This window comes from Cynocephalus volans, chromosome X, assembly GCF_027409185.1.
Source record: "Cynocephalus volans isolate mCynVol1 chromosome X, mCynVol1.pri, whole genome shotgun sequence".
Classification (NCBI taxonomy): Eukaryota; Metazoa; Chordata; class Mammalia; order Dermoptera; family Cynocephalidae; genus Cynocephalus; species Cynocephalus volans.
This window is the reverse complement of record NC_084478.1, coordinates 104,999,611-105,013,636: the sequence shown is the minus strand read 5'-3', so window position 1 is coordinate 105,013,636 and position 14,026 is coordinate 104,999,611. Positions and strand designations below refer to the sequence as shown.

The window sequence follows — 14,026 nt, the reverse complement described above, 5'->3', positions numbered from 1 at the left end:
TCACACTTGAAATACTGCCATAATTTTTTGATCCCCCATCTTTTTCACCTTTGCATTTATTCTGTTCATTCATTCAACTAATACAAGTATTTGCTAAATGCCTACTAAGTACCAAGCATGTTCTAGGTGATAGAGATATAACAGGCAACAAAACTAAGCCCTTACCCTCATGAAGCTTACCACCTAGAAAGAGGAGAACAGATGATAAACAAATACTAACTATATAATAAATGTCAGTGTTTTGATGCAATGAAGAAAAATAAACCATGGTAAATGAAATAAAAGGAGTGTCAATGCTATTTTTCAGTATATGGTCAGAGAAAGTTTCTTTGATAAGGTAGTATTTCAGCAGAGCCCTGAAGGAAATGACAACTTTCCAAGTAGAATTAAGGGCAAATTGGGTCCTGAGGTATTAGCTAGTATGTATGGAATGTCCCAGGAACTGTGAGGAGTCCACAGTGGCAGGAACTGAGTAAGCAGGCTTGGGAGAGTGGCTGGAAGTAAAGTCCCATGTGTGGTGGAAGACTAGAGGACTGATCATGTCAAGCCTGGTTTGGATTTCCAGTCTCCAGTCATGAATATGCTACTTCAGAATGACTCTCCCAAGTGCCCCCTCCCTCCTTTTCATTGTCTATGTTAACATTCTAGTTTAGCCCTAGCTGCCTTTCCTTTGATATGTCTAGAGCCTCCCACCGGGGGTCTCTGCAGCTTCATTCTTTTCTTTTATTCATTTTACAAAATGGCAGATTAAATTGCACTTAACTGCAGTCTTCTGTCCAAAAATTTCCCCTGGACTACGTAACACATTTGAAATCCTTCGGCACAACATTCTGATCTAGCCTCAATCTACTTTTCCAGCCTCAGGCCTTATATCACATGTGCCAATAAAATCAGACAAATTATCATTCCTGGAGCCCTCCCCGTGTTAGCTCAATTCATTCTCCCTTCCTAGAAGAAAACTCCATCTCTCCAAACCCTTCAAGGCTCCAATTGGCTGTTTTGAGCCATTAGCATTTTTCCCTTGTAAGTCCTCCAACTGTATATGAGTTTTTTCTTTTGAACCCCCATGTAATCTTTATGTCTTACCACCTGACATTATGATCCTTGGCACACCTGTCTTACCCACCTGTCTGGATTATAAAATCTCTAAAGACGGTTATATTATTTCATTCATCTTTCTATCTCCCATACTGCTTAGCAGATGGGCTTATATATATAGTCACCAAATATTTATATTATATATAGTCAACACTAAATAAATATTTGCTGATTTAAATTAAATTTATAGGCTTGTGTAGTTAAGATAATAAACAGTCTCATACTCCTCAAGAACCTCATAAACATAAATCAATATATAGCAGACTTCTGTGAAGCAATAATTAAAATCTATACTCTACATATTTGAACCATATTTATATTTCCATTCTGGTCTTTAAACTATCTATTTCACATCTACCTAAGGTAAAGTTTATCAACAAAGCAGAGACCTAAATTTCTAAAAGAATATCAGTAAGAGACATCAGATCACTGAAGAAAATATATATATTTTTAAAAAATAGCTCATATTCAGAACCAATCACATCCATAATATATATGGAAGCTCATTTTAAACAAATTCTGCTTCAGTTTCCATAATGGAAATGAGAAAAAATCAATATGGCATTGTAATGATAATTGGCAGCAAGCTACTAGTCAATTGAGGCGTGTAATCATCCAGTGCAATGAGCTATTTTCTCTAAAGACTCTCAATAATCAGTGGGGTGGTGGTAGAGGGATAAAGGACATCAGCTGTAAGTATAATATACTGTATTTAATCTATCACAGAGAGAAATCCACAGATATCATTATGGTGCAATATACCCTATAGCAACCTTAACATAATAGAAAATCTGAACAAATTTATATATATAGCCCTCAATATCTGCTTTGGCATTTGGAAAAATAAAATAATCTGTGATTTCCTTAAATTTAACACTTATACATTGCTTTTAAAATTTCAAATTTTACTCATATTCTCTTTATACATAGCCTACTAAAATTATTAGGGTTATTTCTTTCTTGGTCTGGGGATGTATCTGACACAGAAGCATGATTTATATTCATTCACTTGACATCAGTCACCCACACATCCCAGACTGTTTTAAATTGTGCAGTTTATGGTATTTTGGTTTCATGTAGTGAAAATTACTATTGTTCTTGAAAAAAAAATAGGATACAATCATAAAACCTAAGTGTGAGGAGACAGAGCCTATTCATTACAAACTTGGCAGTGAAAAGTCTTAACTGAGAATATTTTAGGCTGATGGGCAGAGGAGGCCTAGTCAGAGTCTTCAGAACTTCTAAAATAGAGAGAATGGGAGTCCAAAAGAGCCTGTTGCTAGGGGGATAAAATAATTATGATGTAGCATGATGACACTCAGGAGGTTAAAAGGAAGGAGATGTGGCTAGACATATCTTTTTTTCCTTTTTCTCTTGCCAGCACCATTTCTCTGTCTTTTAGGCATCAAACACATTGTGGACTTTAGCCAAACGCATACTATTCTCTCTCTAAATATATATTAGCCGATACAAAAATGGCCATGAGATGATGAAGCAGCTTAAAAACAAAATGTTGGCTCCTATATGTGGGCAGATTTTTTTTTTTTTTTTGGCAGCTGGTCAATATGGGGATCTGAACCCTTGACCCTGGTGTTACAATACACCACTCTAACCAACTGAGCTAATTGCCTGTAGGCAGAAATTTTGACACTGCGTTGCCAGAAGTAAGCATCAATAGTGGTTCACAAACCAGCAGCATCAACATCATCTGGGAACTTGATAGGCATGAAAATTCTTGAGCCTACCCCAGACTTAAGGAATAAGTAACTCGGGGGGGGGGGGGGGTCAGCAATTTGTGTTTTAACTACTCCTCCAGGTGATTCTGATGCTTGCTCAACTTTGAGAACCACTGGCATAAAACAATGGTTTACTGAGAAGCAGGGAAAGCCTTTCTCAGGCCAAGATTCAAGACTGTTTTATACACCCTTTCAACCATATCATGCACTCCCACTGCCACCAGACAGAGATCAGGAACCAAGATGAAGCAGGTATACATGTTATATTTTACAGAGTATGTAAATTCCAGCTCTGAGGTATTCAGTACTAATGGAAACATCTAGAACTATAAGAATACAGTTGATGACTTGATTTAAAATCTGACTCAGGGATTGCAGATAAAGACAGATAAAGACATAAATTTTTCTGTAGTATCACAGGCCGGAAATAAGAAATTGCAATTCATCATGGATCTTAAATTTATGAGAGACACAGAAGATGCAGAGAATAATGAAGAACCAAAAGAAGAAAAACTGAGGGAGGAGAGTTATTTCACAATTTCCATAACCACCCTGAAACACAAGTTATTTTTTTCTTTCCTTTTCACTGAGGTATGATTTACATAAAGTTAATAATTTTGACAAATGTAAAGTCATGTAACCACCAACACAAACAAGACATAAAACATTTCCATCACCCCAAAATATTCCCTCATTCTCCTTTGCAGTCAATCCCCTTCTCTACTCCCAGACCCCTAGCACCTACTTTTCTGATTCATGTCTCTATAGTTTTGCTTTTTCCAGAATATCACTATAAATGGAATCGTACAGTTTGCAGCTTTTAAGTCTTGCTCTTTTCACTTAGCATAATATTATGATATTCAGCCACTTTGTTGTATATATCTGCAGTCCATTCCTTATTATTATATGGATATACCAGTATTTGTTTATCCACTCACTAGTTGATGAACATTTCTGTTGTTTCCAGGTTTTGATAATCAGGAATAAAGCTGCTATAAACATTCACATGTAAGTATTTGTGTAAGGACAGGTTTTTATTTCTCTTGGGAAAATACCTAGGGGTGGAATTGCTGGGTCTTGGGATAAACGTGTTTAACTTTCTGAAGTGGCTATTCCATTTGGTACTCCTTCAGCAAAGTATTACAGTTCCAATTGCTCCAAATCATTGTCAGCACTTGATGTTGTCACTCTCTTTAAATTTAGCCATTCTGAAAATGTTTCCAGGTAAAGAAACTGAGAAATAAAGCAGTAACTTGCCAAAAATCACTCAGCAAGTAAGTAGCAGTTCAAGGACTCAAACCCATGTCTGAATCCAAAGCCCATGCTTATTTCAACCACATCATTAGAAATTACTAAAACAGGACCAGTACATGATTTTCTGTAACAACACCTAGCTAATGGCTCCACTAATATCTCACTGAAAAAGAATTAGTGGTTATTACAGAATTGCACTTGAGTTTATATCTATATATCCATGCCTAGACACAGAAATATATGTTTTCATTATTTAACAGCTTAATTCATTCATTTAGGTAGGATAAGTACTTTTCAATACATGTTTTTATTGTCTTTTAAAGCCCTAAGCATCATCAGAATCTACCAAATACTGTTAAGAAAAGGTATCTGAAAACTCCAACTAAAATTATCAGTTAAGATTTAGGTAGGGCAGCATTTCAGAAAGAACAGGGCCAAAATGTAGCTTACAATTTTTTTTTATGTTTATATAGTCCACAATCTCACTTTTTTTTTTTTTTTAGGTATTATCATACAGGTGATACTCTGTCATCAAGTTACCTAAAAGTTGTCTTGACATGCTACACACTCAAGTTGTTGTTTATGGTCACTTGTCAGGGGACCAGGTGGAACAAATGAATCACCCAAACAAAAAAATGAACAGACCAGTCAGAAGGATCAATGTATCAGTGAGCAAGAGGCCACGATTAGATGTGAAGACTGAAAAGGAAGCCAGGGAGATTATCTTGGGAACAAGAGGACTGACGGATAGTGAGACAGTATTTTCATATAAGAGGTTTGTCTATATTTATCACAGAGTCCAACATCTGATTTGTTGCTCAAGATGTTAAAAATTGAAGACCTTTTCCCAAGTGTACTCAAATATCAGGAAAATATTCCAACATCCACTAATGAGCTATGCTGTGAGACCACATAGTGGCATGATTTAAATGCATAAACTCTATAGGAAAATAGATCTAGTTTCCAATCCCATCATTATGTATTCTAGCTAGGTTATTTTTAATCAGTTACATTAACTCTCTAAGCTTGTTTTCTCATCTTCAAAATAGTGATAAGAATAGTACATATACCCCATAAAGTCTTATGACTATTAAATAAATATTGTATGTGAAACAGTACAGTGAAGCTAGTATTAAGATATTTTTGAAAATATGAAAAACTAAAATTTTGAACATTCTTCGAATGTTCTAATTCAAAATACAGTATGGATTTTAGGCATAAATTAAAGAATCCTTTTCAATAATATTAACACATTTCATCACTTAATGAAAAATATTTTAATTTTTATGAAATATGCAAAAGAATCTAAACCCATACTATACTTCACCTACTGACTGATTTTAAAATAAGACTTCATAATTTAAATATTTGGTACTCAGATTACCTCATGTGTTTTCTTTAACTTCTTACTATTCAACTTTGTATATATTTAATTATAACAATTTAGTGCTGGCCAATTCACATCAGAATTCACAGGTAAATTAGGATGGTTGGGGGAGAGAGAGAGGGGTAGAGGGGTAAGGAGGTGGAGAAGGAGAGACAATTTATAGTTCATGCATAATCCTGACAGAAAGAATTATAACAAAATATGTTAAGGCTTTAAAACAGAAATCTATTCCAAGCCTTCAGAACTTCTGATGTCATTACTTTTAAGGGGCCCACTTATACTGATCAGCATGATCAAAAGAAAGAAAGTCTTATAATTAATGACAGTATCAGAGGATTCATTCAACTCTGAATCCAAGGGAAAGCAAGATTCTCCCCTCTCCAGCTCTCCAGGGCAAAGCAAAATAAGGAAAACTCTCTATAAATGTAACTCTTGAAGGAGAGAATAGATTCTGCTCCCTCACAGATCCATTCACAAAACCTCAACCTTTCATCCATAAATTAGAGATTCAGGTTCTGAATTATTCAGTTACATTTCACGTAAAAATAAAATGAAAGATTTAGTAGACAGATGAGTTCAGTACACTATACACAATATAGACATAATAGGAAATAGTGACTGCATGTCCATGAATGATTTGATGGAACAGGTTTACGTCTATCTTTCCAAAGGGTTAAAGCTAAAATTAGAAAGTACTATACTGAGCCCCATAAGCTGTAAAGGCAATTGGTCTCATGTGAAGGAGTCCAATATTAGTCATGTCATCCCTTTATCACTATTTGTGCAGTGCTAGAGGCTAGAATAGAGGGTTATGTGTTCTGTACAAAGGATTTTATTTCTCTCTAATGGTGTTCCATTCCCATGTGTAATCTCATACTACAACCCAAATCACTGGAACATCAAATAAAATGAATGATAGTTCAGAGTTTCTTGGGCAAACTCAGAAAGTTGGTAAAATTATAACACATGAAACAACTGACTCAAAGGGTGGAGAAGACTCTAAAGATTATTGTAAATGGTGTTTTTTGGTTGTTTTCTTTTCTTTTTCAAGAAAACATCTTATTTTAACACCAACGTTGCCAACGTAAAGTGTTTGAACGCAATGAAAACCAGACTTTAGTTATATATGCATTTATGGAAAGAAAAAGAGCACCGGGTGATTCAAACCAACACAAACAGTATCATACATTCAGTCCATGGATCAATATTCCCAAACACTAGCCAAGATAAACTTACTATTTTCAGAATCTTTAAAGGATAATTCATTTAGCTAAATCAACTTCATAGATAGTTCCACTCTCTCTCTCTCTCTATACATACACACACACACACACACACATCCATTAAAAAATAAAAAGTTAAAAAATAAAACAAAAATAAGATGAATTTGTATATGCTACAACTAACTTGGTCTTAGCCTAATAAAAACATATATATCCACTCAGGTTTGTCTAGATGAAGTAAACACAATAGTACTGGGCATTTGAATGTACTTGGAAACTATTCACCCTAGCAGATTAATACATGAATTATCTGACCAATTATAAAATACCTACTTGATGTAATACTGCCATTCCAGACATTACTGCATAAATAGACTTTGAAGCATGACATTCACTGACCGCTTATTTCACCTGATTCATAGAAAGGTTGAATGCGTCAATTTTCCAGCTCTGCCTCTCAGTGGTTTTGACTTCGATGTTGTGATAGGTTACAATTTTCTTAGAAAATACCAAAGAAGATATTCCATCTTTCTCTCTGGCTGCATTTATTCTCTCCATCAGCCTCACTGTTTAAGATCTTGCTCTGTTTCATGCTACTCACACATTTTTAAGAGTTACTTACAAAGGAAGAAGTGTGCACTCTTTCTAGTTGCTTATATTATATATATATATATATACACACACACACACACACACACACATACATATATAAATTACTCTTACATATTAACAAAAAATTGTAAGTGCTCAAATTATGTATAAAAATCTCCTGGGGCAACAGTTTAGGTAAAAATTATCTTAAAGTATAAGTTCTTTACTCATTAAAATCAGTTTCTTAAGCTGTCTAAATTACTTTGGAGAAGGTATAGGAAATGGCCTAAGCCCAAATCTGTGTAGCCCAACAGGCTACAGAATAAAGAATATTTTCCTTCCCAACTTCCTTTAAAAATTATTGTTAGAAAAGTATGAGAGGATTTACCCAGTAGTAATGATGGGAAAAAAATTACAAAAAATGCAAGTTAAAGTGAAAATAGACTCTTCAATCTATAGGAAATAGGGGGAAGCAAGGGGAAAGAACATTTCAGATATTCAAATAAAAGCTAGTCATATTTTACATCTTCTTCATATGTTTTAAATTGTGAATATAATTATGTTAGGAAACTTACTAAATAAAGCTGTCTTCTTAGTGATATAACCAGTCAAACTTATAATAAAATGTGAACTTCCAAAAGAAAAATGTATTGGTTTATTTTCCTAAGCTAAGTAATACAGTTAAAATTCTATCACGCACTCCACAGGGCGTCCAATTTCTTTTAGTTTACTGTAACTTTGTTAAAATGAACTTACTCCAAGAAATCACATTCCTAATCTATAAGCCCTAGAAATAAAACAGAGTTGACACTGATTTTATCTGTCATGAATAAGTTAAGTAAGAAGTACTTTGAATGCAATGAGGAAAACAGAGGCATTAGCACATACCACCCACACATATTCTTTTTTCCTAAACTAATTTGTATGTTATACTTTCTGATTCCAGTGGGTAGCAGAGAAGTTAAATGAATTTTCTTTCACAGTAACAGGGGTAAGGAGAGTTGAAAGGTAATTGCTATTTGATGACTGAACAACAGAAATCCAACAGTCCTTCTAACCTACCAGGTGCATTGCCAAAAACATATAATTAAAGATTCATTATAGAGTGACAGCTACTGAGACAAAGATCAAATAAATTCAATGTTCATGGATATTTTTCGCACATAATAACTGCAACCAAATATAAAAAAAATCATTTCCTTGGGTCCTCATTGTGGATGTCAAAAAAAGTTTAGCAAGTCCAAATGGTTTTTGTCTCAAAATGTAACCTGGAATGGTAATCGTTTGAGTCCTTTCTGGCTTATTTTTAATATAATATTTTAAAATCCCTTCCCTCCAAAACTGAGAAAGATACTACAGAGATTATGTGTTTTTCTGTGTGCACATACATGCATTCTTCACCATGGTTAAATATCTTTTTTTTTTTCTCATTTATTATATATACTTTTAATTGACAAATAAAAACTGTATATATTCATGGTTTGCAACATGATATTTTGGTATATGTACACACTGTGAAATGGCTAAAACAGGCTAATTAACACATGCATTACCTCATATACTTGTCATGTTTTTGTGGTGAGAACACTTAAAATCTACTCTCAGTAATTTTCAAGTATATAATATATTTTTATTAACTATAGTCACCATAATGTACAGTAGATATCTTGAACTTATTCTTCTTGTCTAATTGAAATTTTGTATCCTTTGAGCAACATGAATATCTTAATATAGCCAACTTTAATAAAATTTTTCAAAATATAATCGTTGAACGATGAATATTCAAAATCCTTAATAACCTCATATTAAAAAACTTGGGAATTGTTCAGGCTTATCCAAGACAAATTAAGCCCAACTTTGTAATTATTTACTCTATCACAATGATAAAAACCATCTAAAGCAAGAAAAAGAAAACAATAGTAATAAACATACACGACATATAGACAAAACCTTTACAGGACTAAATGCAGTATAAAGTCCCTAAGAAAGAGATACTAGCCTTCAACTATAGTCAACCACTTATTTTCATAAAAATCTAGAAACATAGCTACTCCAAAAAGATATGCATTTATACTTGAGAAGTCTTTCAGAACATACAAGTGCTTTTTAAAGAAAACATTGTTTTAATTGCTGAAATAACTGGCTTTCTTCTAAATGATAAGGACTTTCTTTTCTATCAGAACAGTTAAAAGCCAAAACAAACGACTAACAATTTAAATTAATAACACAGTTTTGTCTTCATTTACAAACAAACCTCCATGAAAGAATACACACTGATAAGGGTAGCTGTACTGGTTGTGAAATCAGTTACCCCATTTTCAGATGAAGAAACTAAAGAAGTTTAGTGACTTGTCTTAGGTCTTCTTAATAGCAAAACCATGATTAGAATCCAGCACTCCTCAATTCTTACACACCTCCCATTTAACAATAACTAACATAAAAATTATCAATTAGTGTTTACAAGTTTTTTGGTTATTTTCCTTTCATGAACAAATATTAGATAAAAGTTCAAAAAAAACATAAAAATATCACCAATGGGTATATTCATAAGTGAAAGCAATACCAATGAGATTTTTTTTTAAATTATTCATTTTGAGTTTCATCATCTCAAGGTAAAGGAAACTTTAGATAATAAAAACACTGGAAATGTCCAAAAATATACTTTCTTTTTGTTTCCCGTGTACCAATAAATATTTAATTGTTCAGCATAGACAGAACAGTCCTATCATACTGCAATTCATTATTATGGGATGTAGACATATCAATGAAATACAGATCTGTAAATATCTATTTCAAAAAATATAGTAATTATTAGTTGATATTTGGCCTGACACAAAATATTAGCAGGTACTGGATAAAATGAAGCCATTCACCTTTAATTTGGAAATAACAGTCCTTGCTTAGCCTTACTTGTTTCTTTATCCAACATGATGACCTTAGTCAGCCATTTTAAGGTTGCTTCTGGCTAAATTTCTTGACTTGGCTATCCCTTTGTGCTTTGCCTTATTCACTTTGGTTATACTGAATTTTCAATAAACCCAATGACCTCGTTTTGCCAGACCGATTAGATACTCAATTGATTCATACTTCCAAATGGAGCAAGGGATGAACTAGAATATTGGCAATGGAGATGTAAAAGATATGAAGAAATACCACAAATGGGAAAAAAAAATGGGCAAATGTGGTAAACAAGGAGTATCAAGATGACTCCAAACCATACACACAAGGATCAGATCCCAAACCTTGAATGGATGAGCTCTCTAAGACAAAGAATATACTGAGGATTATTTGTAAAAAAATGGTTGAATACTATTACGTGATCTCAAATCTGTTGTGAACTTGCAGACTAAAAAGTCCAGCATCATGCTTATATATATATCTCCACAGTGTGTCTCCAGTATGGCACTCATCTCTCCACAGTACTATTTGATAACTCTTATTTATCTAGCATCCTTCCTACCAATATGTTCCAGAAATTTCCTATCACATATTTGAAAAATCAATCTGTATATGCATTTTGTTCTTGGTCCTCGAAATGAACTCCTGTATAGCTGTCTGTTCTTTTATTACTCCAATTTTCTAAGCTCATTTGAAACAGTTGGGAAATGCATTAAGGTAAATAACTGAATCAAACTATAAATATCAGCAAATTAAGACACATGGTTTCAACATGTAAATCATTATTATAATTTTAAACAATACAAAAATAACAGCAGAGACCAAAATTAATAAGAATCCCACATAACAACTCACCACAGTGCATCCTGCATTCTATTCCCAGGAGAAAGTAATGACGAGTAAATAAACTGACAGAGAAGTTTTGTAAGGTACCAAGTATGTCAGAAGGTCAGAGAACACCCCTAGGTTATGCCTCATATCACTTACATTTAAATTATTATTGTAGGGAAAGTGAAGATAAATGGTCAGGGTCCCCAGTGGGTGGAATCTTGCCAAGCATTTGATGTAAATATGCAGGTGCACCCAGGTGTTCCTTGGTTATTGTCTAATGTAATCGTGCATGTGCACCCAGGTGTCATGGGTTATCGGACTTAAGTATAAAAGACGAGTGGATCTGATCTATAGGCCTCTCCCCATCACCCCCGCCCCCGGGATGCCTGGGTGGGTGGGGTGCGGGGAGGCCGCTACTGCTGCTGTAGGCTGTTGCTGCCAGGACCCCCGGGGACTCTCCGGGAGGCCACCTCCACTGCTGCTGGAGGCTGCTATAAGCTGCTGCTGCTGAGGAAGCTGAAGACTGAGCTCCTGTCGTCTGCCAATGGCTCCTGGGATCTTTCCCAATTACCTAGCTTGAGGACCTGCATGTGAGGGGTCTGGTGACCCAGCCTGTACAACGGGTTTGAAGGGTGTGAGCCCTAACCCAACAGTACAATTAATAATTAATAATGCTGACCTCAAAAGCACTATAAAATTCTAAAGCATTTTCTATATCAAAAAAATTCATTAATGCTTAATACAGTTTGTGCTGGATTTATTTCAAGGTGTTCTTATTCTCTGTCAAACATTAATTCACATATGGAAATTTATGATAACTCAATTTTTAAAATAATCTGTTTAACTACAACACTCCAGTCTTCAATAATTTTTGATGAATAAATGTTGTATGCACCAATTTAAAAAATGATCTCCAGGAAAATTTCTTGGAAGCTGGTATCTAGGAAGGTATGACACCATATAAAAAACCTAGAGCAGTACTCAGTACTCAGGCCGTGTCTTCTGAAATAGAATTGGAGTCAATCTGCATTTTTTCAATAACACAAGATGCTTTAGAACAGACCTAATAAATTAGAGTGAGTTGATTCTGGGTATATGAAGCCTTGAGATTCATACTCACATGGCAGGCCACTAAACCACCTCACCTGATTTAGTTTTTAAAAGTACACTATAACATTATGCTGTCTTCTATATTCGGCCTTCGTGGATTCCATCTCAACAGAAGATTTTCAGGTTTAAACTGCCTGATGTGAGAAGCTATACCCTCATGGCTTTGCTGACCAGGTGGGAAATCTCCCCAAATTAGCTGTCCATTGCCAAACACGAGTCAAACAGCTGGGGTTACAGAGCAAATACTGTTATCTAGTGCACATGGATCTTCTTTCAATCAACCACACAGAATACCTGCACTGCAGGTGCTAGCCGGCATCTTAATTGTGAATTGCCAGCTATCTAGGTCCTATCACAAGTCCAGCTGAGATGATAGATATTCCAGGGGGAGAGCCTCAGGCACATTTCTCAAGTACTTGGTAGCAGGTTAGATTACTGGAAAGCTGCATACAGTACTATTACCCTTGATCTTTGTATAAATATCATGACCTTGATTTTTTTTTTTTTTTCCAAGTCACAGTCCCATGTAGGAAATGGACTTCACAGAAATCCTCTGTACTTTATGGAAAACTACCAAGAACTCACTCTTTGTGCTGTTCAATATCCCTCATATAAAGAACCACAAATAAAATTCTCTGGAGTTCAGAATTAGGAAGAATTTCCTTCCTTAAAAAATAGTTGTACTGTCATTCATCAAGTAACAGTTGTGTGTCTCACTACTTAGCCCTTTTTTACCTCTTGGATACAAGGAAACTTGGAACTACTTTATACTCAAATCATCACCTGCCATTGTCCTAGGCTTTTTGAAATGTACCACCTTCCCTCCTTGTTTGTTTGGAGCTTGTATTTTTACCCTAGTCTTAATGGTAGTGGGATATCTGCATCTCTTATTGTGAGCTGCAATTGCTTTCGTAATAGTCCCATAATAATAAAGGAAGTATATTAAAACTGTAATATGTGTCTAAGACCTTTAGTTAAATTAATTCATATAACTCAAAATAAAAATATTTCAAATGACACATATTTATAAGCATTTTCTTCCCAAGACTAATTTTGAATATATAGCAAATGCAATAAAAGAATATAAAATATTTTTTAAATGGCAAGACTTTAGCCTTCTATTAAGAAATCCATTTAATTAGTGTGCCTAGGCTCTGCAGCTAGATTTTATATACTTTTATAACCGTATATCAGTTACAAGTTTCTAATTATTTTAAACAATTATTACGTATAAATTGGCTTTCTAATTTAAACACATCATTTAAATAAGAAAATGCATTGCCTTAGAGCTTACATATGTCATGTAGTAATAAAATAAATACCAACATAAGAGCCACTATTTATCTTAATGCCTGTAACATTTTCTCCTACTAAAACAATACTTCAAAAACTTGGGTCAGTATTTACTGTGTCTAATTCTCCTTTTAAATAATATAAGAAACATAGATCTAGTTTGCTTCTTTTATAAGGTATAATATTGGATATGCCTTAAGTCAAAATTGTGTTTTGAAGCTGAGTATATAATTAAAAATTCAAGGTCACTTAATATTTATAGTACCAACTTAGTTAAATGAGCTCAGATATAGTTGATTTTAATTCAAATTGTTGACCAAGATTTTAAAAGAAGGCATATACATTGACATAATTGCAATGAACTTAATAATTTCTATTCTATGTATAAATGTACTAATGGAATTTTTAAATGATTTATGCATTTGGAAGTTAAAGCAAACAAATTCAAAATGCCAATATTAAAAACCCTAATTTAGTAATACCGCTTATAATGCTGCTTTATGAGATGTGCTCACAATTTTAAGTCCTGTTCATGTTTCTACACTGTAAAAAAATTCTCCTTATTATTCCATTTTTCATAGGTAGTCCCCTGCAAAATATTCCAA

At 34.1% G+C, this 14,026-nt stretch overlaps 1 protein-coding gene across 2 annotated transcripts in view; it reads right to left on the bottom strand.

Annotated features, from left to right (window-relative positions):
• The window catches only part of DIAPH2 (diaphanous related formin 2), an 834,932-nt gene that overhangs the window by 611,551 nt on the left and 209,355 nt on the right, over positions 1 to 14,026 (bottom strand). The window lies entirely within an intron of this gene.